Source organism: Lycorma delicatula, chromosome 7 (genome assembly GCF_047948215.1).
Source record: "Lycorma delicatula isolate Av1 chromosome 7, ASM4794821v1, whole genome shotgun sequence".
NCBI lineage: Eukaryota > Metazoa > Arthropoda > Insecta > Hemiptera > Fulgoridae > Lycorma > Lycorma delicatula.
The window spans coordinates 130,160,717-130,185,213 of NC_134461.1; the positions used below are offsets into that span (position 1 = coordinate 130,160,717).

The 24,497-nt window shown below is 30.6% G+C and overlaps 1 protein-coding gene across 7 annotated transcripts in view; it reads right to left on the bottom strand.

Moving 5' to 3' along the window:
- The window catches only part of LOC142327738 (organic cation transporter protein-like), a 458,452-nt gene that overhangs the window by 59,316 nt on the left and 374,639 nt on the right, over window positions 1-24,497 (bottom strand). The window contains exon 2 of one of the 7 annotated variants that reach the window (XM_075371033.1): window positions 15,122-15,167. The exons of 5 other annotated variants lie outside the window; for them this stretch is intronic. The gene's annotated coding sequence lies outside the window, so the exon portion shown is untranslated. Of the gene's footprint in view, window positions 1-9,889; window positions 9,986-15,121; window positions 15,168-24,497 lie in introns of those variants that run through there. One more of the 7 variants, XM_075371035.1, reaches the window with a different exon arrangement.

The window sequence follows — 24,497 nt, forward strand, 5'->3', positions numbered from 1 at the left end:
TTGATCTTTTAGCTGTTCAGTAATGAGAGTAGGGCGTCCTGAGTTCGCTTCTCGTGAACAGATGTTCCCCCCTGCAGCGAATAAACGAAACGATTTCCTTACGTTTTCCTCATAGTTACAGAATAACCATATACGGCAGTAATTTGACGATAAATTTTCACAGGACGGACAACTTGCGCGTTCAAAAAACGAATGACCCATTCGTTCCTCAAAGTCGGCGGGATTTTCAATTTTTTTTTATTCATCGTAAACATATGCAAATCGGTCGGTGTCAGCAACGAAATTTCGTTCAACGCTAGCAGAACAAAAAACTGAGACCGGCTAGCTGAGTGAATCTGCGCGCATGCGATGCGCAAACGATAATTACTTTTCGGACGACCATAATACAGTGAAACTTCTACAAAACGGAACCTCCAAAATAAGTAAACCTCCACAAAACGTACGGTTTCTCAAGTCTCGATTTATTTTTACAGAAATTAATCTCTTCAAGACGGAAAACTCCGCAATACGGAAACGGAAAGGAAACATAGATCGTACTTATAATTTTATTTATTAATCTTGTCCTATAAGACGGAAATTAAATAAAAAAAAAAAAAAAAAAAAAATATTGTACATTCCCACGATTTGCAAATTGCAAATTTGTAAATTGTAATTGTAAATAAGAAGATTATTATTACAATACAGTACTGCAACTGTTTTTTATCTAATTATACGCCGTCACATTCTTGGCTCAAACTCCAAACAAGGAGAGGACACAGAAAACAAAATTAAAAGTTTCGGAAAACCATTGGGTATGGTCGCACAGCTGGAAGAATTCGCGATTCGTATAAACGGCGATGATCTGCGACAGAATATGTTAACCACTAGAAATATTGAAAACGAAATTCCAAGAGTAAATTATTAAAACAGAAAACTGTACTTGACTATTTTAGAAAATAATTTTATTTTAGCATTTTTATTTTATTAGTGTTAGAGCTTGTGTTTTAGGTTAAGTAATTTTTTTTCTATTTACTTGTATTACTGAAGTGTATACTTGAAGTGAAATGTATAATTATTGAAAACGAAAGTTCCAAGGGTTATATTGAAACAAAACTGAACTTGATTATTTTAGAAAATGATTTTATTTTAGAACTAGTGTTAGATTATGTTATGTCTTCTAATTAAATGTAACTTTTAAATGAAAAATTACTAACAATTTTTGAAAATTGGTGGTTAATGTTCTCTATATGCAGTATAATTTCCGGATTATTCCAAACGTTTATCCTTGTAACATCATTTTACGTTTGTATAATTCATAGCTCAGGACCTCACGATAAATTAGCTCGATTTTTAAAAACTCTGCGAGACGGAAACCTCTTTAAGACGGAATTCTTACTCGGTCCCGTCAGATTCCGTTTTGGGGAGGTTTTACTGTATTAACAAATTTCTACTCGTTGGATTTTTTGTAACATATTACTGTATCTGTTTTTTATTACATCTTACCTATGTTCAGCGTATCTTTTTAATTTTACTGAAATAAATTTATTTTTTTATATTTTCATTTTTTTTATAAAGAATGATACCCCGTTAAACATTATAATGATTTATTCGGTACGTATGATAAACCTTTTTTAATTTTTAAATTATCCGGATTTCGCCTTGCAAAGGTCAATACGGATAATCGACGTTCCACTGTATACTATAATATGATTTCTCCTGGAATCTTTTTACGCTTCTCATACGTTTCTTTGTTGATACCGATATAATTCCTAAGAATAATTCCTTGCATTAATTTACGCAAAAGCATTGTTGAGCAACAATCCATAATAGTACCAAAAACATCTATACTGATATACGATCATTAAAACAAATTTAAATAGTCGTTAACCATTAAATACCGCCCTAAAAACGCCCAAATTGGGTGAAAAAAATAGGAAAAATATTAATTATTTAGCGATTAATATAATATAAATATTTTTAGAATATTTTTACTCGTTTCACATACGCATAAAGATTGAGTTAGATTAAAAGTAGTTAGAAAGAGTACTTTGTTTATTGTCTCTTCAGTTTTTCAAAAAAAAAAAAACGTTCTAACAGTCGTATAAAAACACAAATATATTAATAGAAAACGGACCAGCCGTGACTTTTTTCGTTATTCTGATAAAAGTTATTACTTTCAAAACTCGCCGGTACGACTATTCTATTAGAGTCTACTGTTTTCACCTTAATTTTAGTGTTTATTATCTGAACAATACATAATCTGTTCAAAGTTTACCCTACTATTATGCATTTTACTTATTTTTAAATACAAAATAACAATAAAAGTTTATGACTAATTCACGATTGTTTTTTGTTGTAACGACTCGCACTATAATTTAACAAATCCATTAACATTACTTTCATAATAAATAAACGTTTATCCTATTTTATTTTTCTTCTCTAAACAGCTTATTTGTATTACAAATTGTCACGGTTCATTACATAGCTAGTGCACTGTTATATAAAACTTAAAGCGTGGGCGTTTCTAGAAACACCCTTTTTATCTTAAAGGAAAATAGAAAATATACCGATTATATAAACTCCATACTGACGTTTTATAGCATCTATGTTGTAATATCTATGTAATATTAATATTAATTATGAGATTTTTACGTGGTTTAAAACTTCGGGAATTGTTTATAGACACTCTGAGAATTACGAGGGTTCAATAATCTCTAAACGAAAACTCTTTCATTTTTTAGCTTTTCAATTAGTGAAAAATAACTTTTTACTTCGTAAAGAAAAAACCTTTTCGTTTTTGGAATTCTATTAGTTTAATCCGTAAATCATACAGAAGGTGGAATACTTTGATCGACAAGATACCGATCAATATCCTTAAAATGTTAATATATCAATGACTTATGATAGCGTAATTGTTTAAGTAAGTACTATAATGTTGATGTATTATGCTAGTGTATTACGATATTTTCATGTATATGTTATCTAGTTTTCTTTGTTCCGGAACCTTGTCATCTGTCTGGATGATCGTGGGATTTTGTACGTATGATGACCTCTGGAGGGGCTGATTTGATCTGTTTTGATAAGTTCTGATTTACTGTCTGCAATTATGTTCTTTGCTGAAATAGTGTTTGATGCGAACTAATTTGCGTTTTCTTTGTTAGATTTATTGTATATATGTTTTTTTTTTTATTTGATTTTGTTTGATCATGATTTATATGGTCTGTCTTTGGATGCGTTTTCTTGGCGTAATGTTATTGTGCATTGTTTGGACGGTGATGTATTGCACTGTGGTGAGTGAATGTGCGAGTGGGAGCATCACCCTCTTTCCTGAAGTAATGTTCTTTAAGCAATGGGCGGGTAGCCAGGGATGTAGATTTACACATACGCATACGCATTTAACAAAATCTTGCGGAACCTGTTAGCGACCCCGAAACCGCCGTATGGCGTCTGTAAAATTCCCCATCTCTACAAAAAAAAAAAAAGAAGTAGGATTTAGTCAATTCACTCTCCTAGGTGTTTTTAGCTTATCAAAAACGTTAATAGTCTTTGGATTTTTTTTCTGTTAGCTTTCTTCAGCGCTTAGTGTTTAATTTCTTAATGTAGTAGTAGTATGAAAATATTCAAATTTCTTGGAATTACGATCTTGGATATGTATCGTGATAAGTTAGCAACGATTCGAAGTATTTTTAACTGGAATCTAAAGTATATAAATGTTGTGATGACTTATGTACAGCGCAACTGAACGCGTAAATCCAAATGTGTTTAAGGATTGTCTTCTATAGAATTTATTAAAAATTTGTTTATAAATTTAATTATTTGTTAATTAATACAATAACGTTTTCGATACTTTTAGTTTAATTACATTCGTTTGTTCCTATATTTGTACTTTCCAGTTAAGTCGTCGATCTAAATTTAGGTCAAGATATTTAGTCACGTCGGATTGTGAAAATTATGAGTAGCTTTAAATACTGGGAAAAATATTTTCATTATAAGCGTACAAGTGGGGCATGTAAACTAGTTTGTTTATTAAATTTGATTTACGATTTCTATTATCAATTTTTTACTATGAATAAATGTTTTAGGTGATGTGACGCGATGTGAGAATCTTTGTGTATTGTTTAATCATCTGTTCTATAAGTAAAGACTACTGTTAATAATACAGATGGTTTCCAACATTTATATGTAAGCGTGGAAAACAAAAATGAAGCTTAAATACTTCCCTGTCGCACCCCAACGTGAATTAATTTTAGTGATAAATCCTAATTTAAAATCCTTCATTTTAAGGATTGAAAACACCCATATTCTTTTATCATTTTCTTTTGCTTTTAAGCACAGAGCTGAAAATACTTTTTGTTTTAAAATTTTGCATAGCAATTAATTCTTAAGTGTAAAGTGACGGAGAAAAATGGAAAAATATTATCGCTCACATTGCCGAGTGGATAAAAATTTACATTTCCTTTTTTTTGTTGACGCGATTCAATATTTACAATCTGTTTCCCCATAACAATGAATAGATGTTGAACGTCTATAACTGACTGAAGAAAAGAAAACCCAACAGTAATTAGTTCATTTATAACCCGCTTTATTCTGGTTGGCAGTCTTGTAACAGTTGCCGATGGATAATAATTTTATTTTATATTCCTAATTGTGTACGTTGCAGGCTGTTCAGCTTGTAAACAATAAGCAACTCCATGGTCCAATAAGATGATGTCGATATGTATTTTACGTAAATGAGGTTAGTCTTGTAGACTCAGGCCGACCATTTCTGAGACGCGCGCGCGCGTGTGTGTGTATGTATTAATTGAACCCCGACTACTAACGTACACTGGTATTCATTGACCGTATTCAAATTCGTACAAAAGTACCTTTTGCAGGATTTAAACCTTAGAACCTTCAACTTCAAAGATTCTAAGGTTCTAGATTTTGTCTAAATCACCATTTAGACAATTTATGTAGTACATAGCCCCGTGAGATCTGACGATAATGAAATGAAATTTTTGTAGCCTATGAAAAAATGCCATGCCTGACCGGGATTCAAACCCAAACCTCCAGACGAAAGGCAGAGACGCTGCCACCCGGCTACAGAGGTCGACTAATACCTTTTTAGTATCGTCTTTTTTATAAGCTTTCTTATCTACAATTGAATTCATATATCCCTATACTAAACGAAGAGTAGAAAACATTCTATCTACATTTTGTAAAAAATGTATCGTAAAATCTGACATACGCTAAACAACGAAAAATTATCTATCTAAAATTACATAGAACACAACATTTCCTTTAAAGGAAGGAAAAACAGACCTCTAAAATAAAAAATAAAAATACAATTATCCTACAAGATGAAATACAAAATAATCCAGCTCGCGTCTAATTTATATAAACACAAATGCAACGTGCAGTTACGGTAACAATAATAATTAGATTAATTTTCATCTAAGCAGCGTACACGAGTAATTACACCAAAAGCCAAATAAAAGAAGTAAGAAAACTGTTGAAGTTTAATTTATAAAAGACGAAGAAGAATTTAAAATAAATAAATATATATAATTTAAACATTTATATCCGGTAATTACATTTTGCAATTGGTTAATGTTGCTTAAAAATATTACGTCCTAATAAACAACGCTTTCAATAGTACGAGTAAAAGTAATAAATAATCTTTTTTCTCGTAAATAGGTAAGGACATCACGGTCAAATAATTCAGTTGATCTTTTTTAATTATAATAATATAGCTTTCATCAGATATTAAATCATAATTGTGAAATTATTATAACAATTAAAAAAAAATCAGAGAAAATAAATTAATTTGCACAGGATTACAAGTAGTCGAGTTATAAATTTTTACCGACAATTTTGAAGCTTAATAACTCGTTTTAAAATAACAGTAAAAAAAAATCGATTATCATTTTTATGTTATTCCCAAATCACTTTTATTTCTCTCCGATTTCAAGTTGTTACTTAAATGTATTTTTAAAAGAGTAAAAGAAAATTAAAGTAGAGAACCCTTTTTTGTCTACTTTTTAATCCAGTCTTACTTTTCCTTATGAAATTGATAAAGTTTTAAATATGTCTTATAAACCAATTAATAAGTAATCTTTTCTCATTGTATTCGTAAAACTTGAACGTTTAATTACTTTTTTTATAAAAAAAAAACATTTACCCAACTATTAGCCATTTTTCAAGTAATATTTACTACGGTCAAAACTAGATGTAACATTTTTAAATAAAAATAAAGCACGATGTATTATTTAATTACAGAAAGAAGGGAACTTTGTGAAAGGGAAAAAAATTTTAATATTGTTAAAAATTATATAATTTTATGTAAAACATTACTTTATCCAGTAAAAAAATTAATTTAAATATATATATATTCTAAAAGCTGTTTGAAAAAATTTTAAATTCGGTTTTATTTAAAAAAAAAGAACCGATATTATTTTGTTTTAAGCAGGATTATAACTAAAACAGCCATCAGAAAGCTACTAAAAGTATAAAACATTTTCTTTATAATTCAATTTTTGTCTCTTAATCGTAGAACAATTTGGTTTTAAAAAAGTATAACGCCTTCAGTATGCCGAAAAAGAAATTATTTTGTCATATAATAACTTCTCGTGGGACGATTAAACTGATATCGTTTGCATTACTCGACCAAGTTTAAAAGTCTAACTCGATGCGCAGGATGGAGATGGATTACCGAATCAATGAGAAAAGGAATATTTACAAATACCACTTAAGTGCGCCGTATGTCGAACAGATCTATATTGCCAACTACGGTTGAAAACGTAAGTTTTATCATCAGGAAAAGTTGTCGGCAACTGTCTGCGAAATGATAAAAGAAGCGGAAATTTGTAAAACATAATGTCGTTTTTAAATCTGAACCGCGATGCTAACCAAGAAATAAAAAAACAATATTGCTTGTCAGAAATTTTTGGATAAGTGAAACGTAAATACCTTTTTAAAAACGTCATAATACGTAATGAAATAATACTGATCTTTTGTTTTCGACCCTACCATCGGTTTGCAGACGATCTCCTACATCACGATTTTCCGTACGCCCCTTCGACTCCATTTTTCCACAATCCGGTAGATGTACCTCAGTCTTGGCCTAGCTCTAGGGTTTTCCCCTTTCACAATATTTTCTATTATCGTTTTAATTAACCCATTTTGCCTTAACAAACGGCCTACCCGTTTAACTCTTCTTTGCTTTAAAATATTTAAGAGATAAGGCTTTGGCACATACGCTCTCCTCAACACCTCCTCATCGGACCCTAGCCGCTCATCGGATTTTCATCGATCTGCCGTAGTACCACATTTCAAAACCTTCAGCCTTCCTTTCCTCTTCAACCCCCACTTTCCACGACTCATTCCTGTACAAAATCACACTCCAGCAGCGTTTTTCTAAGGTCTTTATTAAGTTTATTAGATGAAAAAAGGCCCCCTTGAGCGTGCGTTCCATCTCCTCCAAAATTACCGCAAGGTAACGCGGACCTCCGTGGCGCAAGAGGTTAGCGTCTTGACCTTTTACTTAGTTTATGTTTAAATTAGTCGAGTTATTTGTGTAAACAAGAATTTATTAAATACAGATGAATATTCAATCTTGATTTTCTTAAATATTATGCAAATATTGTACTTTTATTTCATTTTCTATGTTGTTGAATAACATTAATTTTCGAAGTTTTTGGCGTAACCTGTATTTGATACAGCAGCAATTATTGTGTTTTCTTTAAGTAAATGGTTGCATACTCTAATAGATTAAAAAAATCTGATCTGGACACCAAATGACTTATTTGTCGCCTATTAAATTACAAATACACATTTTTTTACAATCAGAGGTTAATAAATTATTAATAAATCAATATATTTAAATTAAAAAAAAAAAAGTTAAAAAAAAGGAATTGAAGTCGGATTCGAACCGATGTACCTTTTCATTGTACGATCCAAATATTTCATTAATTAAAATGTTATTCGGCTATAACTCTGGAACCAATGAAAATACGTACCCCTTTATATCGTTGAAAAGTTCTCAATGAGGGCTGATTACTGAAATTAAGAAAAATTCCAAAATCCAGATATTTTTGGATTTTGGGCTTTTTTGGATACTTTTGGTCCAGTCGATTGCAATCAAAAGGGGAAGTGTACAACTGGATGTTACAACAGTCCTAAATCCAAAATTTCAACATTCTACACCTAATCGTTTTTGAGTTATGCGAGATACATACATACATACGTACGCCGTCATGCCGTAACTAGTCAAAATGGATTCAGGGATGGTCAAAAAAAAAATTAATAAAATAATTAAAGTTTACTGTAAGTTCCTAAAATTTGAAGAGGGTTAATAATATTAATTTATTTGTTGGTGTAGACACGTAAATCTCCGCATATTTTTTAATATAAGATTCAGCTTTATTAGACCTTTATACTCTTTCCAAGAAAGAGTCTATACTATTTAAATATTCAAACAATGTATTTCAATCTGATAAAATGGAGTGTAGCGCTATACAAATGGCACGGATGGTTTTTAGAATTAAAAAATTCCAATGCGTCGGCTCCGCTTTAACAAGCCGTTTATGCAGCTACTTTGCATTTTACGATTTCTATAAAATATAACTTATTAGGTACTTTAGTTCTTGTTATTTTTTAAATTCATTAAAAATTTCTATGCATTTAACATCAACAATGCCGCTTTTAAATTCAGTTAATCCTCATATCTGACGAGCATTACGGCTTAATTTTATCATGCGAGGACGATCAAGTATAACGCAAACGTTCTTCTTAATTCCATTAATTCGGTAACACTGTTTGTCAGGAAATATACGTTCTAAATTTAAAAAAAAAATTATTTGAAATAATCCCATCGAAATTCAGTCGATTTTAAAACTGATGTTCTGATTAGCTGTGATAGGATTACCGCTGTTATTTTATTTAAAAAAGAGATGACACGTTTGAAATTTTCATTAAGCGAAACACTTAACATTATTACTTAAAGATAAAAATAGTAGTAAAAAACGTGAAGAAAAGTTAAATTACGAAATTCATTTGAGGTTGAAAGATTCGGTAAGCAAATATTTAGACTGCTTAAATACTTTTAACACTTTGGAGAGTAAAAATATATTGCGAATGCACATCTGGGGAAAGAGCAAACCGATTTTTCATACTCATACAAAAAAGCGTAGGCGGATAATTTGTAGCACTTCGCTAAATAAGTAAAACGAATTTTTTTGTTTTGTACATGAACAATTAATTCACATCCGCTTACATTTTTGTTTATTAACTATATAAATATTACCCGTAAAGTAGCCGCGCGCGCACGTGTGTGTGTATGATTTTCTTGGTGTCATTCGCCAAATATCTCTTGAACCGGTAAGATATATTTAACCTAATTAATCAAAAACCGATTATCAGTTAATTTAGTATATGAAATACTAAATAACATAACATAATTATAAAATTTAATAAAGCGACTTATGAAAATTTAAAACTCTTAGACTTCTACTATAATCGGATAAAAAGATATTGTATCATCAACCAGTGCTCGGCCCTGGCGGCAAGTCCCTTAAACGACCGCCGTCACTATCCATTTCTGTCCCATTATCTGTGTAATTCATTCATTGTATTCCGATTTTCCAATTAAACACCGTATGTTGTTTAAGTTGTATTTTCTGAAATAAGCTAAACAAAAAAAAGAAGAAAATAACCGAATGAAATAACATATTTAATATAATTTACAGAACTTCAAAGAAAAAAAAATGTTATATTGACTCGAGTACCGAACAAGAAAACAAAAAAGACAAATTTTTAAAAAATTTGAGTAATTCTTTCATAAAAATAATAAAATTTGCATATAAAGAAATCTAAATTACTGGACATTGTGTATTATTTAAAATTATAAGAAAAAGATAAGTAAAGTATTTACCCAATTAAAAAAAAATCAAAGCGCGATAAAAATCTTAGAGAATGATTTAACACAGACGTTTTTTCGATGTTAAATTTGAAAATCACACATTTTAAAAATAAAATATAGGTTCACTTAGTTTTACAACGAGCGCACTCCGAGTATTAAAACGTGTCTCTCTTTACGTTTTTACATTTAAAATAACTCGCTAAACTAAACTATTTACTCATACAAGCGATACAAATAAGGTTATTTATTTAAATTAAATCGGTTACTAGCAGCCGTATTACCATACAACTCCTTTTGAATGCAACTCTATTTGCATAACAAAACGGTTCATTTGAAAAAGTTTATATATATATATATATATATAGAATTAAGCTTTGCGATTAGTCGATTTATCATTTAATATCTATGGATATATTTTCTAATATTTTACGGGGTGAAAATACGTGAAATATATATATATTTTTTTTTTGACTTACCCACAATTATTAATATAATAGATTTTACCTTTAAATTGACAGAAAAATAGTAATTTAAAAATAAATAAAAAACTCGGCAGAGTTGGATTACTTTCTCGGCCTACCGGAAAAATTATGCTCTACCTATCGAAGGTTTCACCCTCAAAAGATTACAACCCGTTCTCGACCGTATCACAACATCCCTTGACCGGTTGTAACCAAAAATAAATGGAATCAACGACCCGTATTCAGAAATCATCGTAAACAATTTAATCAAAATCGATTATTCCATTTTGAGAATATCAAACAAGACAACCGATAGAAAAATACAGGCTTATTATCTCCCCCACCCTTGAATGAAATCGCATTAACATATAACCGAAGCGACATACTTTGTAAACGAATCATCTAATTAGTAAATGAACATAACTTGAGTCCGGAAACGACGAAAACGAAAAAAAGAGTTTTTTGCCCCCCATTTTAACCCTTTTATTTGAATAAGACCAAACATTATCAAAATATATACTATTACGTACCTAAGAAGGTTATTTTTGTTACGATATTTTCGTTATAGTATATTTTATTGTAGTACATTATCTATTGTACGTTTACTGTACTTTCAGTTTTGTGTATTTTATAAAAATCGTTACCGCAACTTAGTCTCCCAAAAACATAAACGCTTGATATTAAAAGAAAAAGTAGCATTTATAAATGTCTCAGTGGGCGTGATATGGCAAAATATTTTGATGTCGGGAAAATTCAAATAAACTTGATATCCTACAGTCACAGACTGAAAATGACAATCAGTTAAGCAAACGTCCACTTCCTAAATCGCCAGGCCTAGCGGTTGATTTATGAATGGTTTTGCAGGGCTCGTGCTTATAACGTTCCGGTCACTGGAACTATGATACGCGAGAAAGCCCTAGAAATTGCTAAAGAACTCGGTTACGATGAGTGTAAAGTATCAGGGAATTAGATAAATTCCGAATTAGATATAACGTTTAATTTAAAAATGTTTGCGGTGAAGCTGAGGCTGTAGATGAGAATTTGGGGTCTGAGTGGAAGGAAAAGTTAAATGAATGTATGTGAGTTACATGAAAGAAACATTTTTGTGATGAGACTAAAACAATTTATTTGAAAGAGGAAAAACGAACAGGCGGGAAGAAATTAAAAGAAAGACACAGTTATATTGGCTGCGAATAAGTCAGGTGAATTTGAAAAACCATTAATAATCGGCAAAGCTACAAAGCCACGATGCTTTAAGGACATCGACAAAAATTCATTAAAAATTGAACTGTGTTCAAATAAACCATTTTGGATGACTGCTGGATGCAGTTTTACGGATTCGTACGGCAATAAAGCAAATTACTACTTTGACAGTGAGAAATTGTTTCGTAAAAGCCGCTATTAAACCTCTACAAACTAACTTTGAATTCCGATATTGAAAATCTTACTGAAACAAATGAAAATTCTGTGGAATAGAGTAAATTACAACAACTTATTTAACCGTTTGGAAACTACAAAGAGTACCTGAATATTGACGACGCGCTCAACACAGAGGACGTATCGACTGACGTCAGTGATCTTGTTACTGCCTCGACTACTTCCAAAAAGAACGACGATGATAATGACAACGATAAATTCGGATTTACCATCACGAGTAAGGAAGTGACAGAAGAGGTTAGAAAATTAAAGCGATATTTATTACAAAAACGATTACCAGAGGCATTTTTTATCAGAAGTGCAGTCGCTTATTGAAAAAAAAATGTACCAAGGCTTACTTCAAACTAAAATATACAGCTATTTTAAACCATCTACGTATAAATAATTGTACGTACAAGTATCTTATTTTTTATTTTTTTTTTTTAGATTATTTTTTGTACGTGTGTTTTGATTAATATTCTTGCGTACTGTATCTTCTTTGATTACAACTTTTATAGTTTACATTGTTTTTATTCCATTTTAGTACAGTACAGTAATTTTGTAAGTCGATTGCAGTAGTTGAAATAATTATTATTATTTTGTTTATTCAAGTATGAACAAAGAGGACAGTGTTTTGTTTTCAGAAAAACCACAAAAAAATTGTTTTTTACACAGTCGTTTTAATTAACAACTAAATTTTTTTATAATTTTAATTTACATTAAATAAATTCGCATATTGTTCTATTCAAAGTTTTTTTTCTCCACAATAATCGAACATAATACTGGATTCGCATTTTTCTGAACAGCGGACGCCTCTAAATAATGGACAGATTGTTGTTGTCGAGGCGTGTCCGTTATTGGGAAGTGCTACTGTGTAAGAAATATTTACGTGTGTTATCTCTCAATATCCTCGTTGAATCCCGAATATATACACTGTAGCTGAAAAATTAAAACAATAAAGAGTACTTTTTTAAAATTTTAAATTTGTCTTTTACTACGACTAACAAATGAATTCACTTAAAAAGCTTTATATCGTATGTAAATAAATAAAACAAGAACGGATGTATCTAACTTTATCTTCAAGACAATCATTTTAACAGCGATTAATAATTTCGAATTATTAAGAAATGATTACAGATAGATAAATCTCGTAATTATTAGCAAAATGAGTTAATACTCACGCTATTTTATTTGAAACTATGTAACAAAATAATTCCGAAACGAAAAAAATACTTTTACTTAATTACAACTACTATTGGTCACGCACTTAAAAAAACTAAGTTTGTATTGATAAGATAAAACGTGTTGTAGTAATAAAACGTATATCGTGCTTAATAAAATATGTTATTTCGTTGAAAAATTTATTACATACGTGACAGTTTAATTTTTAAACCATTAATTACTTTATAAAAAATACGGAAACCGATCGTTTTTTCCGAAATTGAAATCATTACATACCTTTATGTAGAAAGTTTTCTTTAATTTTGGCTGGATGTCTGTATGTATATTACAGCGATATATCAGTAACGGCTTTCGACCAAACGAAGCTAAGTTTTAAAATAAGTAAGAATAGAAATGTAAGACTAATAAAATATAAGAATATAAATAGAATATAAGACTAACCGGATGGGTCTAGGTCGAGGAGTTAGGTAAAGATGCTGCCTCTAACCGACAATATTCAACATTTACATTGAAGATACGGCGAGGAATACATTAGAAGGACGGTTTGCAGGCGGTAATTCTAGCTGGAGACATACATACACTTCAAAAGTGTTAAAAGCCGGAAGGAAGGAAAGAGTATGAAATTTAAATAAATGGAGGAGAAACTAAAATAATGGAAGGAAACAACGAACAGGATTTGATGATAAGAAGAAGTGAAAGGACAGAAAAAGGAAAAGAATACAAATATTCGGGGACTGTGGCGATAGAGCACGAAGGAAATAAAATGAAGGATAGCGATGGCAAAGGAAGCCTTCAATATGAAGAGGAAATTTCTATGTAATAAAAATCTGGATTATGGAACATTATGGAACTGTTCCATAATCCAGATTTTTATTACATAGCTAAATGCTATGTATGGAGCGTCTTGTTGGTTGTGAAGCACGGACTGTGAAGAAAAACTAGAGGAAGTGGATCGAAACTTTTGAGAAGTAGATATGGAGAAAGATGAACGAAGTAAAATGGACGGATAAAGTGAGGAATGAAAAAGTAATAATCAACAGGATTAGATAAGAAAGAGCACTTGTGCGGGAATTATATAAAAGAAATGGAAACCGGTTAGTGCGTACGGTTAGGGAAAGTGGAATCATAGCAACTGGGTTGGAAGGGTCAATAGAAGGAGAAATGAAACGAGGAAGAAGAAGGATGAAGTTAATAGATGAGGTGATAGATGACGGTTGGAAACCGCAAGGGAACAAAGGAGAACGCTTGGGAAAGAAATGGATTGATACAGCGGTGGCGTAAGGGACCTACCGCCAGGCAGAACATCAGATGATGTTGATAATAATAATCGAATTTATACTATTCAGTTTTCTATTTGTGTGGTTTTTTAAGATGTCTACAGCAGATTGGGCACAACCTAAAAATAAACCGATCCATTATGCGTTTAACACCACTTTAACACTTAAAGAAGTGAAGGCATGATGGATGCTAGAACACAACATCTATCGACCTCATCGTTGACACTTCGCGAAGTGTCCGATTTTTTTTGGGACAAATACTGTAATTTTCAGTTAAATGATTTAACTGTAGCACGGGTCCATTGATATTAGATATTTCACGAAATATCTAGACATTTAATGAAGTAATCGACGGATGAAAACGTTACTTGATGAAAATTCATCATAAAAAAACAAAATAAACAAATACGTTATTTGATTTTACAAATTTATTTTAAGAAAAATCGCAACAGCTGTTTCGGTACAACAGGTTTTACAAATAGAATACTATTTGGATGTTCTGTCTGTAATATCTGTAGAACTGAAACAGCTGTATTGACTCTTTTTTAAATAATTTTGTGAAAATCAAATAACATGTTTGTTTATTTTCTTTTACTTTATGAAATGCTAAATTACGACACGTCGCTATGAGGTAAACATTATATTGAAAAATACATTGGAAGAAAGAATATATAATGAAAACGTTTAATCGATTAAAAGAATTGGCGGTAATTTTGTAACCTTGCTAATTAACCCCCTTATAAAAAAAATATATAAAAAAATCCTTTATAGGTAAAAGGAAAATTCTATGAAATCCATTTCTCCCTTAAAAAAAAAAAAAAAAAACGAATAAGAAACAAAATTTTACATACTGTAAATTAGTATAATATTTGAATTTAAATTTAGCTAAAGCATACGTGCTTACTTACTGTAATGTAATTACTTCTGAACAATACATCGGCCACCATAACTCACCTAAAACAAGAAGAAAAAATATAAATAATAGTTTAAAAAATTGCACGGAAGGCAGCAAAATCATAATTAAAAATTAAACATTTTTATTAAACTCGCACTATAATACCCTACCGCATGAAATCTTACAATCGATTTTTCATACACTTTCCATTATCTAATAGGGTAGAAATTTTGTATGTAGGATTATTCCCATTGACGATATGTTAATTTATTGTTGTATTTAAATTTATGAACTTTAATATTTGAAAAAAAAAGAATAGTTAATTATTCTTAAAAAATATTCATCTCTATCAAACCAGACAGTAACTTATTTCATGTAAATAGATATAAACTTACGGGAAAGGATCTTCTAACATTTCCGTCCTCATGTTAAATACAATTTAAACAATTTTTTCCATTAATTTAAAATAGAATTACAATTTTTTTTTTTGCTGATAAAATATTATTTTACCGATGAATTTTAAATAAACTAATAAAAAATAAAAAAAAAAAAACCTTAAATTTTCTGCATCCCGTGCAGCGTGAATAAACAATTGTTATTAATGCCTTTTCAAGTGTGATGTATTTTTAGTTTTCTTATAGTACGAAATTAAGTGAAGAAAAAATCCTGATAATCACCTCCCTGCGGTAGAGAGGAGACAACGATTGTATTCATTAACAACTACTAGAATTTACAAGCGGCTAACAGTGAAGGGACAGAATTACTTCCGGTAGAAGGAGTTCTCCCCATTACCAATACCAACGGCCTGTTCAGAAGACGGACCAGCAGAGGTGAGAAGAGGACACTTTATTGCTCTGCGGGTGGGAAACTGCCCCCAAAAGGAGAGAAAATTCTTCAAGAAATAAACGGTATTAAAATACAGAAAGCGAGGGAAAACTACCGCATTAAAGATCCTATGGATAATCCCTTGCGTTACAAAAGAAAAGAAAAGGAATTTCCGACTTTCCTTTTCTTTTGTAACGCAAATTCTCCGGCATCGGAGCGGACTGCTATGGGAGGCCAGCCTTGGGGGTGGGCGGCAGGGGCTTATCGCAGTCGTTGTTCGCCAATAATCCCCTGGGGTCGTCGCTCTGGCTATTCTAATTCGTCACAAGAGCGCCCAGGTGATTGCGCAGGGACTGTGTACATACCATGTGGATTAGTTCTCTCACGTGCGGGTCTAGAGGGGGAGGTTTTTTAGCGGGTGAGAGCCCCGCACTTGCCGTCAGAGCTGGCCTGGTGGCGGCTGGCAGAGTTTTTTCCTCGCCTTACTGAAAAAAAAAAGGTAGAACTATTCTCCATCCGTTGGGGAGGTGGTACATTTACAGGCAATGGCAATATAAAAGACAGAGTCCCAGCCTATCGGGTGATCGACCTCCGTAGGACACGGTATCGCTGGATTCTGCGAAGTCCCGAGAGGTTAGAGGCGTGGCAACCACTGAGGATGCAATGGACAATGCTGTTCCATCCTCTCGGGAAAAAAAAGGCAGAACAACTGTAATCCACCGAGTTGGTCTAGTGGTGAACGCGTCTTCGCAAATCAGCTGATTTCGAAGTCGAAATTTCCAATGTTCAAATGGTAGTAAAGGCAGGTTACTTTTGTACGGATTTGAACCCTAGATCATGATAGCGGTGTTTTTTGGTTTTTTAACTACACATCTCAGAAATGGTCGACCTGAGACTATACAAGACTACACTTCATTTACATTCATACATATAATCCTCATTTATTCTCTGAAATAGTACCTTACTGTGGTCCCGGAGGCTAAACGGAAAAAGAAAGAAGAGGCAGAACAACTGATGATGAAATTAAAATTAATATTTTAGACAAGTTATATTTTAAAAATATTTTTATCTCAATAAAATTATTAGATTGGAATATATCTTGAAAAACAACTATAATTAGTTTTTTCTTTATGTCTATATTTTACGAGTAGTAATTTAGTACGATTTATTTTATTACTTTCAGATATATACTGTCAATGAATTTAATTAAATACTTATTATCAATAATAATTTTTGAAAGTTTTTATAAAATAATAAAATTGAAAAATTTGTTTTCTTAAAATATGATAATTAAAATTAATTACTGCACAGAAAAAAATAAATTAAACAATTTTATTTATCTACGTAATTATGTATAATTTAAAACAGTGATAATAAATAAAAATAGAAAATTATTAATGAATATTATTCGACAATAATATTATCGAATGTTATCGTAATTTTTTGCATCTCATTCAAAGCCTACACAAATATGCGCTCAAATAAGTTTCATCATAATTTTTAGGGCTACTAAAATAGTATTTCATGCGTTTGTATATTACATAATTAATATGATGTTAATCATATTTAATTGTCATTTTATAATTATGTATTTTGTGATAATGCTCTAACCAAGGTTTTACCATGGTTTCCTTTGATCCATGCAGTCAAATCCTAGGTAACTTCACTTTTTATCCGTGTAGTAGTATATCTACTCTTCCCTGATGTGAGCGACGAGCATATAACAGAATAAAATAAATACCGATCAGAATAAAATATTTATTTATTTAAGCGTATTTAACATTACTATCTTTTCTAAAATAACTCGAATATACTTTATCCATTTAATCTCAATGTAATGATCGGTTCTATAGTTATCACGATGAAAACGAAAGGTGATCGCAGTTTTTTAACAAAAATTAAAAGTTTTGCAAAATATTTTCTTTAACTTAAAAGATTTACTGTACTTTTTTTATAAACGATTATTGTTCATTTTTAATACGTTCAATTCAGTTTTATTTCTTATCGGAACAATTTAATTTAAAAACAATGAGAAATAAATAAATAGCAGACAGAAATCCTTATATTAATAATTTTTGGGAAAACATTTCTTCGTAAACCCCAGGTAGATGGCTTTACGATCGAATTACCCAACTGATATTAATTAAATCTGTCAAAATTTGCAAACTATTGAAAGGTGACATATCACTGATTATTTTCTGAACGATCACGATTAAATTAATTTATTTATGTAAAATGTTATTGCGTCTTGAATGTAAGTGAAAATAAAGAAGAAATTCGATATACTTTTTAAAGTTTTATTGCAAAATAATGAATATAAATGAGGCTGCTAAAGAAATCTGTGATGTCTTTAGACGTGAAGCGGTTATAGTACATATGGCAAATTAATCCGTTTTCAATCTGAGAATTTTGATAGATGATAAACCTCGTTCTGGTCGGCTGATGACTGAAAAATTCGATGAAATTAGGGAAAACTTTGGCAAGATCCGGCACAGTAATAGTCGTGATATCAGTAACAGACTACAAAACAGTTTTAAACCGTCTGAAGGCTGGACTCGATGATTGGCTGCCTGCCACATGATTTAACAATGAAAAGTGTAACGGATCGAATTTCAATCTGGGACGAAAATCAGGGGGGATGGCAAAATGGAATCATTCTTGAAACGGCTCATAACTGGCAATGGAAAGTAGATCATATCCGACAATAATGTACGGGAAAGAAGCAAAGTGAACTTCCGCAAATGATGGCAAGGCTAGAAATGACACAAACAAAAGTGAATTTCTCTCTTTCTCTCTTCTCTCTCTCACTCTATCTACCGCGCGCTCTCTCCCTCTGCCTGCCTTCCTGTCTGTTTGTCTGTCTGCCTACAATATTACTAATATTGTAGACATTCTAATTATTATCAGAATAGTAGATACGTAGTTCACTATGAGCTGCTGCCTCCCAGTCAAATAATTCAATCATTTTTATTTTTATTTTTAGTCTCCGGAACTACCGTAAGGTATTACTTCAGAGCCTGAATGAGGATTAGTTGGATTGCTTGGTCAATCCATTCATTCATTAGTATCATCCTCAATCATCATATGATGAATGATGATAGGTATGAATGTAAATGAAGTATAGTCTTGCAGTCTTAATTCGACCGTTCCTGAGATGTACGGTTAATTTAAACCCGACCGCCGAAGAACACCGGTATCTGCTATCTAGTAAATCCGTATAAAAGTAACTGCCTTTACTAGGATAAAGTCAAATAATTCAATCTAACTTCGACTGTCAACAACTGGAAAAATTAGGCCAAGCAATCGAGATAAAGCACCAGAATTAGTCGATAGGAAAAATGTCTACATCACGTTCAACGCCAGACCCCAAACAATTTTGATGGCCCGTCGATAATTGAGAGAGTTTGGCTGTGAAGTGATGCATCCACCTTATAGGTCTGACCTTGCAACTTCAAACAACCGTTTGTTTCAGTCTCCACAGAACCATCTCTTATCGGTACAATTGTGAAAAACGCTTATCACAGTTTTTCGTCCAGAAAACACAGCTGTTCTAGAGTTAAGAGATTATGATTTTACTTCAAAAATAGCAAAAAATGATCGATAAACACGGTATATGTATGGTTTAATACATCTCATTTGAAATATAAAAAAAAACCTTGTTTTACTTTTGCATTGAAATACTAGGAATGGTTTTTACTCTGTCCTAATATAAAAACAAAGTATTAAAATTCATTTTGCAAATAGGCTTTGACATGATCTTTACTCTTTATTTCCATCCCATTAAATAATACTTAAAGTTTGTGAAGGTCAAAACAGACGCTATATCTAACAAAAAAAAAAAAAAACAATTCAGAACTACCTAATTAATCATGCTCGAGGAGCTTCTTTTAAAATTCATTTTATTTACAATGACGAATCAGAATGTGAATTTCTAGTAGACTTATTAAATTATTTTATTTATATTAAATAATATAAACAGGTTAATTAACCTGCAATATTACTATGATTAATGTTATTTTTTGTAATGATATACCGTAAATATTACTTTGTGTAAATTAGAAGGACTAACCTGTTGTAATAAATTATTACATTGCATAGAACTACTAGTAGTAACACGAAGATAACAATCTGATTAGTTAATTACAATTTCTCTACAGTAGATTACAAATTATTAATTTTTAATAAAACATTTTTTTTTTTTACTTTTTAATTATAAAAATATATTTTACAATTTAATATTGCAAAATAATTTTGCATTTTCATCATAATATATTTTACACTGCTACCTACGATGATATCATTGATCGGTACACAATTAATAATGATTATTTTTTTATATTCAAAAAAATAATTATAATCACTTTATGAAAAATTAACCTTAAAAATACTTCTCATTTCATAAATATATTATTTTATTCCAACCAATACGTTCCTTATAAACATATTTTGCACATGGTTTTCATAAAGCACGGCAATCATTAAATAACTCATAAATTTAGGAAAACCTCGAAACGATCTATTTTTTGGTATGAAACCCCCCCATGCCACTAAAAAAAAATTAATAAAAAGGGTAGGGTGAAATTAATCGGTTAAAGAAGGCGGGTTAATTTATAATTACAACTAATTAAATACATCTATTAATGTTAAATGTCGAGGGGGAAGCCCTCCCACGATAGTTAGCCATCATTTTCCCAGTTTCTTCTTTCTTTATTTTAAATTCTACTAAGAACCGATTTCATTAAATTTTTTAACACCTTATTTTTTTCTCTTGTAATCGACATCAAGGATGAATGTTGTCTATCAACCTTTGTCTGGCCGACCAAACGTTTTTAATAAACTATTTAACTCTCGAAATCCTAATTAATACTTATTTAATTTTTTTACTGTAAAAATACTATGTAAATGAATCCGTTGAACTAGAATATATTTCGGTTCAGCTGATAGTCAAAAAATTAATTTTATTCTTATAATTTAGTTTAATTTTATTTATTACATAAAGAGTTTAAAAATAAGCAAAGCACAGAAGTAAGCGATCAATTATAAAAAAATCCGGATGTAAAATTTATATAAATAAACGCGTATAGATTTCAATATTAATTAATTTTTAAATAAAGAAACATAAATTGAGTAGGTTTTACAATACCGTAATACCAATTTTTCTAATAATTTATAATTTGTTTTTTTACGGTTTATGCATTTTATGCATTTCTGAAATTTTTTCTGTTCCGAAATCGATCATTATTAATAGATCTTAGAAAATATTCTCTTCCCCATAAAAAAAGGATGGTGCTTGGGTTTGTTTGTGTGTTGTATGTGCTCACATTTTTATTATAACTACTATTGGCGCAGAGCGGACCACGTGGTGCACCAGGCGGCTGCGCACGAACGATTCATTCGTTTGAACGTTTTTTACCTCTTTATACGAACGATTTATCTAAAATTACATTTGTGTTTTGAAGATAAAAAAGGAAAACAACGGGATTAGAGGTACGTTAAAAGATCACAACTCAAGAAATGTGTTCAGGATTTTTAAGCTTTTCGTTGTAAAAGATTTTGTTGTTGTTAATACGCTAAATTCATGAACGTTATTTAGTTGCAGTTGGCAACAACATTTAACAAAATCATGTGTAATTACACTTAAACCATGTAACATTTTTGCGGCGGGCCGTAGGCCCGCCTTCTTTCAATTACAACAATAATTTTGGTCATTATATAGATATATAAAATGTTACAGAATAAATAAAATACAGTACAACCTTCGAACAATAGAAATAAAAATATTCATAACAATAACAACAATCAAATAAAATAATAATATTAGGAATACAAAAAAATTTGATTTCAAATAATTTATTTAACTGAACGTTTTTACCTTAACATAAAACTACTTATCTCTACAAGTTTTAAATTAGAAGCGAAATATTATTTGTTATATGAATCTATCATTAGTAAATTAGCAACTATATAAATTATCATCTTTATTGAATCAAGGACATAATTACAAAAATACAATCGCTTAAAATAATGTAAGAGAAATTATTACTATTATTATATCCAGAAATTATTACCGTGAAATAAAATTTAAATTGTTCGGTATACCTTGATCTTTTAACTTTTCATAATCAGTAGTTTTAACCTCTAAATTTTCCAGTAAAACCAAATTATCTAACCTTAGATATCGTAAAATATAGACAATCTTTGTCTTATGGTCATGTTTTGTAACGGTAGATGGGTTAAAATATAAATAAAAGAAAGTTTTAAAAGTGTACAAAGGAAAATTGTACAAATGGATAAGTGTAAAGTAAAACAATACATTAAAATTAAAAAAATAATAATATAGATTTTGATGCAAAAATTTAATAAAATGAAGACTTAAGATTAGAATAAAAAGAGAAATTACGAATAAAATTTATGAAACCAATAAATAATCAGAGACAATCAAAATTATTAATCGACTAAATACCAGTTTAATTAAAACAATATTAAAAGAATTGACCTTCAGAAGTTTAGTACTTTAATCACAACAGTATACACAATAACGAAGAAAACACATTAGCATGTAATATCTATCTATTATCCTTTAGTTTGCCTTGACAATACTCTTGATAATGAAATCTATTTGTACTAAGTACAATACATTTTAAATCAATTTACTTGTACGTTAATTAATTTAAGGACAAAAATTATGTTATGAATAGTATGTGCGCGCGTGCGCATATATATAGTACGATCGTAATATGTTAATAAGAAAGAGAGAGTGTGACAGCATGAATGATGAGTGAACTTGGAACAGTACCCGGATATTAAAATTTATAACAAAACTAGTTTTTATTCATGTTACTATCATTTTACATAAAATAAGCATTAACAATATTGCCAATAATATATTTTATTTAACATAAAATACTACTTAATACGTATTTCTACACGTGATTTACACATAGGAATGCAAAAAGAAGACCATAATTTTTTGTTTAATGACAAACATGTAATAATTGTATAATTCTACTTAACCGGTTTTTATTCTCAGAATTGAATTTTTGATTTATTTAAAGAGAGATTCATTAATAATTGGAAAGGTGAAATTGGGCAAGAATATTGAACAACAAGAAATATACTACAACTAATGGATGGATCTAAAACAGAAAAAAACGAAACGTAATGAAATAATACAAAAAATACAGAGTATAAGAGAAGAAAAAATTTAGAAATGTAGAAAGGAGAACAATTACAGAAAAATTAGATTACAAAGAGGTAGGTTAAATTAAAAAGAGTAGCAGGAATAAGTAAGATTCGATAACGATTAATCGAATTAATATGTAAAAGAATTTTTATTAAGATCCAAATTTTTCAGGTTTGAACAAAAAGATTACACAGAACGAACTGATTACGTACAATCGGAATTGCTCTGATGTTTGGGAGATGCAGAAACTGAATAACCTAAACATATTGTTATGAAGAATTTATAAGATAAAATAATTACTCAAAAAATTAAGTATAATTAAAATACAGGGAGTATACAAAAAGACCCGATTTCAGAGCCATACACCTGTACAACTACGCATTCAAGGCGAATGATCCGTTTACAACTAATGTCAAGAGTTTCAAATACCGGCGCCTGATTGCAAATAATACCGCTCAAATATACGCTAACTTTAGTCGTAAACAACATGACGTAAATGCAACAGGAGATTTTCTAAAATTTAGCAAGACGGAGTCCGTAATAACGGTTCGGTGTGCGTTTCAGGATCGATCCACCATAGGCAAAGAAAATTAGTCGCCGGAGGAGAATTCAAAGGAGCAGGGTGTTTATGTAAGTAGAAGATTTCAGGGTGGCCAAGCAGTGCAGAACCACGAATACAAGAAACTTTGCAACGAAGCCCGAAAAGTCCACTCGTCGTCAGTCGAGAACTTGCAATCCCTCATATGACTGTGTTTGGTGTGTGTATTTCTTGATATTTCCCGATTGAATAGACCGATTTCGGGTAACATTTGGCACGTTCATTTTTGTATATAGAGCATTATTGCAATTTAATTTTTAATTTAGATGGGTTAAGGAGCAGTTGGATTCAGAGTTTGTAGGTCCCGTATCTCAAGATAACACAGCTTGTAAAATAGTGAAATAAAAAATACGTTTAAGAAACGATAATAAAAAAAAGGAAAGAAATTAATACGACTAACATAAGTATTGGCAAACATCTAAAATTTGGTAGAGGAAGAAAATGCATGAAGTTAAATGGTTGTGCAGAACGAAAATGAAAAAGAACATGATGAAAGCGATTGTAATAAAAGGGAAAATAATATCGTTTCGGTTACTTACTACATAGGAGAGGTTCACGGAAGGAAATGTGAATGTTAAAGAAGATATTTATTGGACCGCTAACACGATGTCAAGGAAAAAGACAATTAGAAACAAAAGAAGGAAAATTGTTTAGAGAAAAGCAGATAGTTATTACAATTTTTAAGAAAGATTTATGCTGTTTTAGTATTTTTAAAACGTTTGTAACTGAAAATTAATAAATACTGAGAAATGAGTTTTACATTAGGTTAACAGAAACTATGTA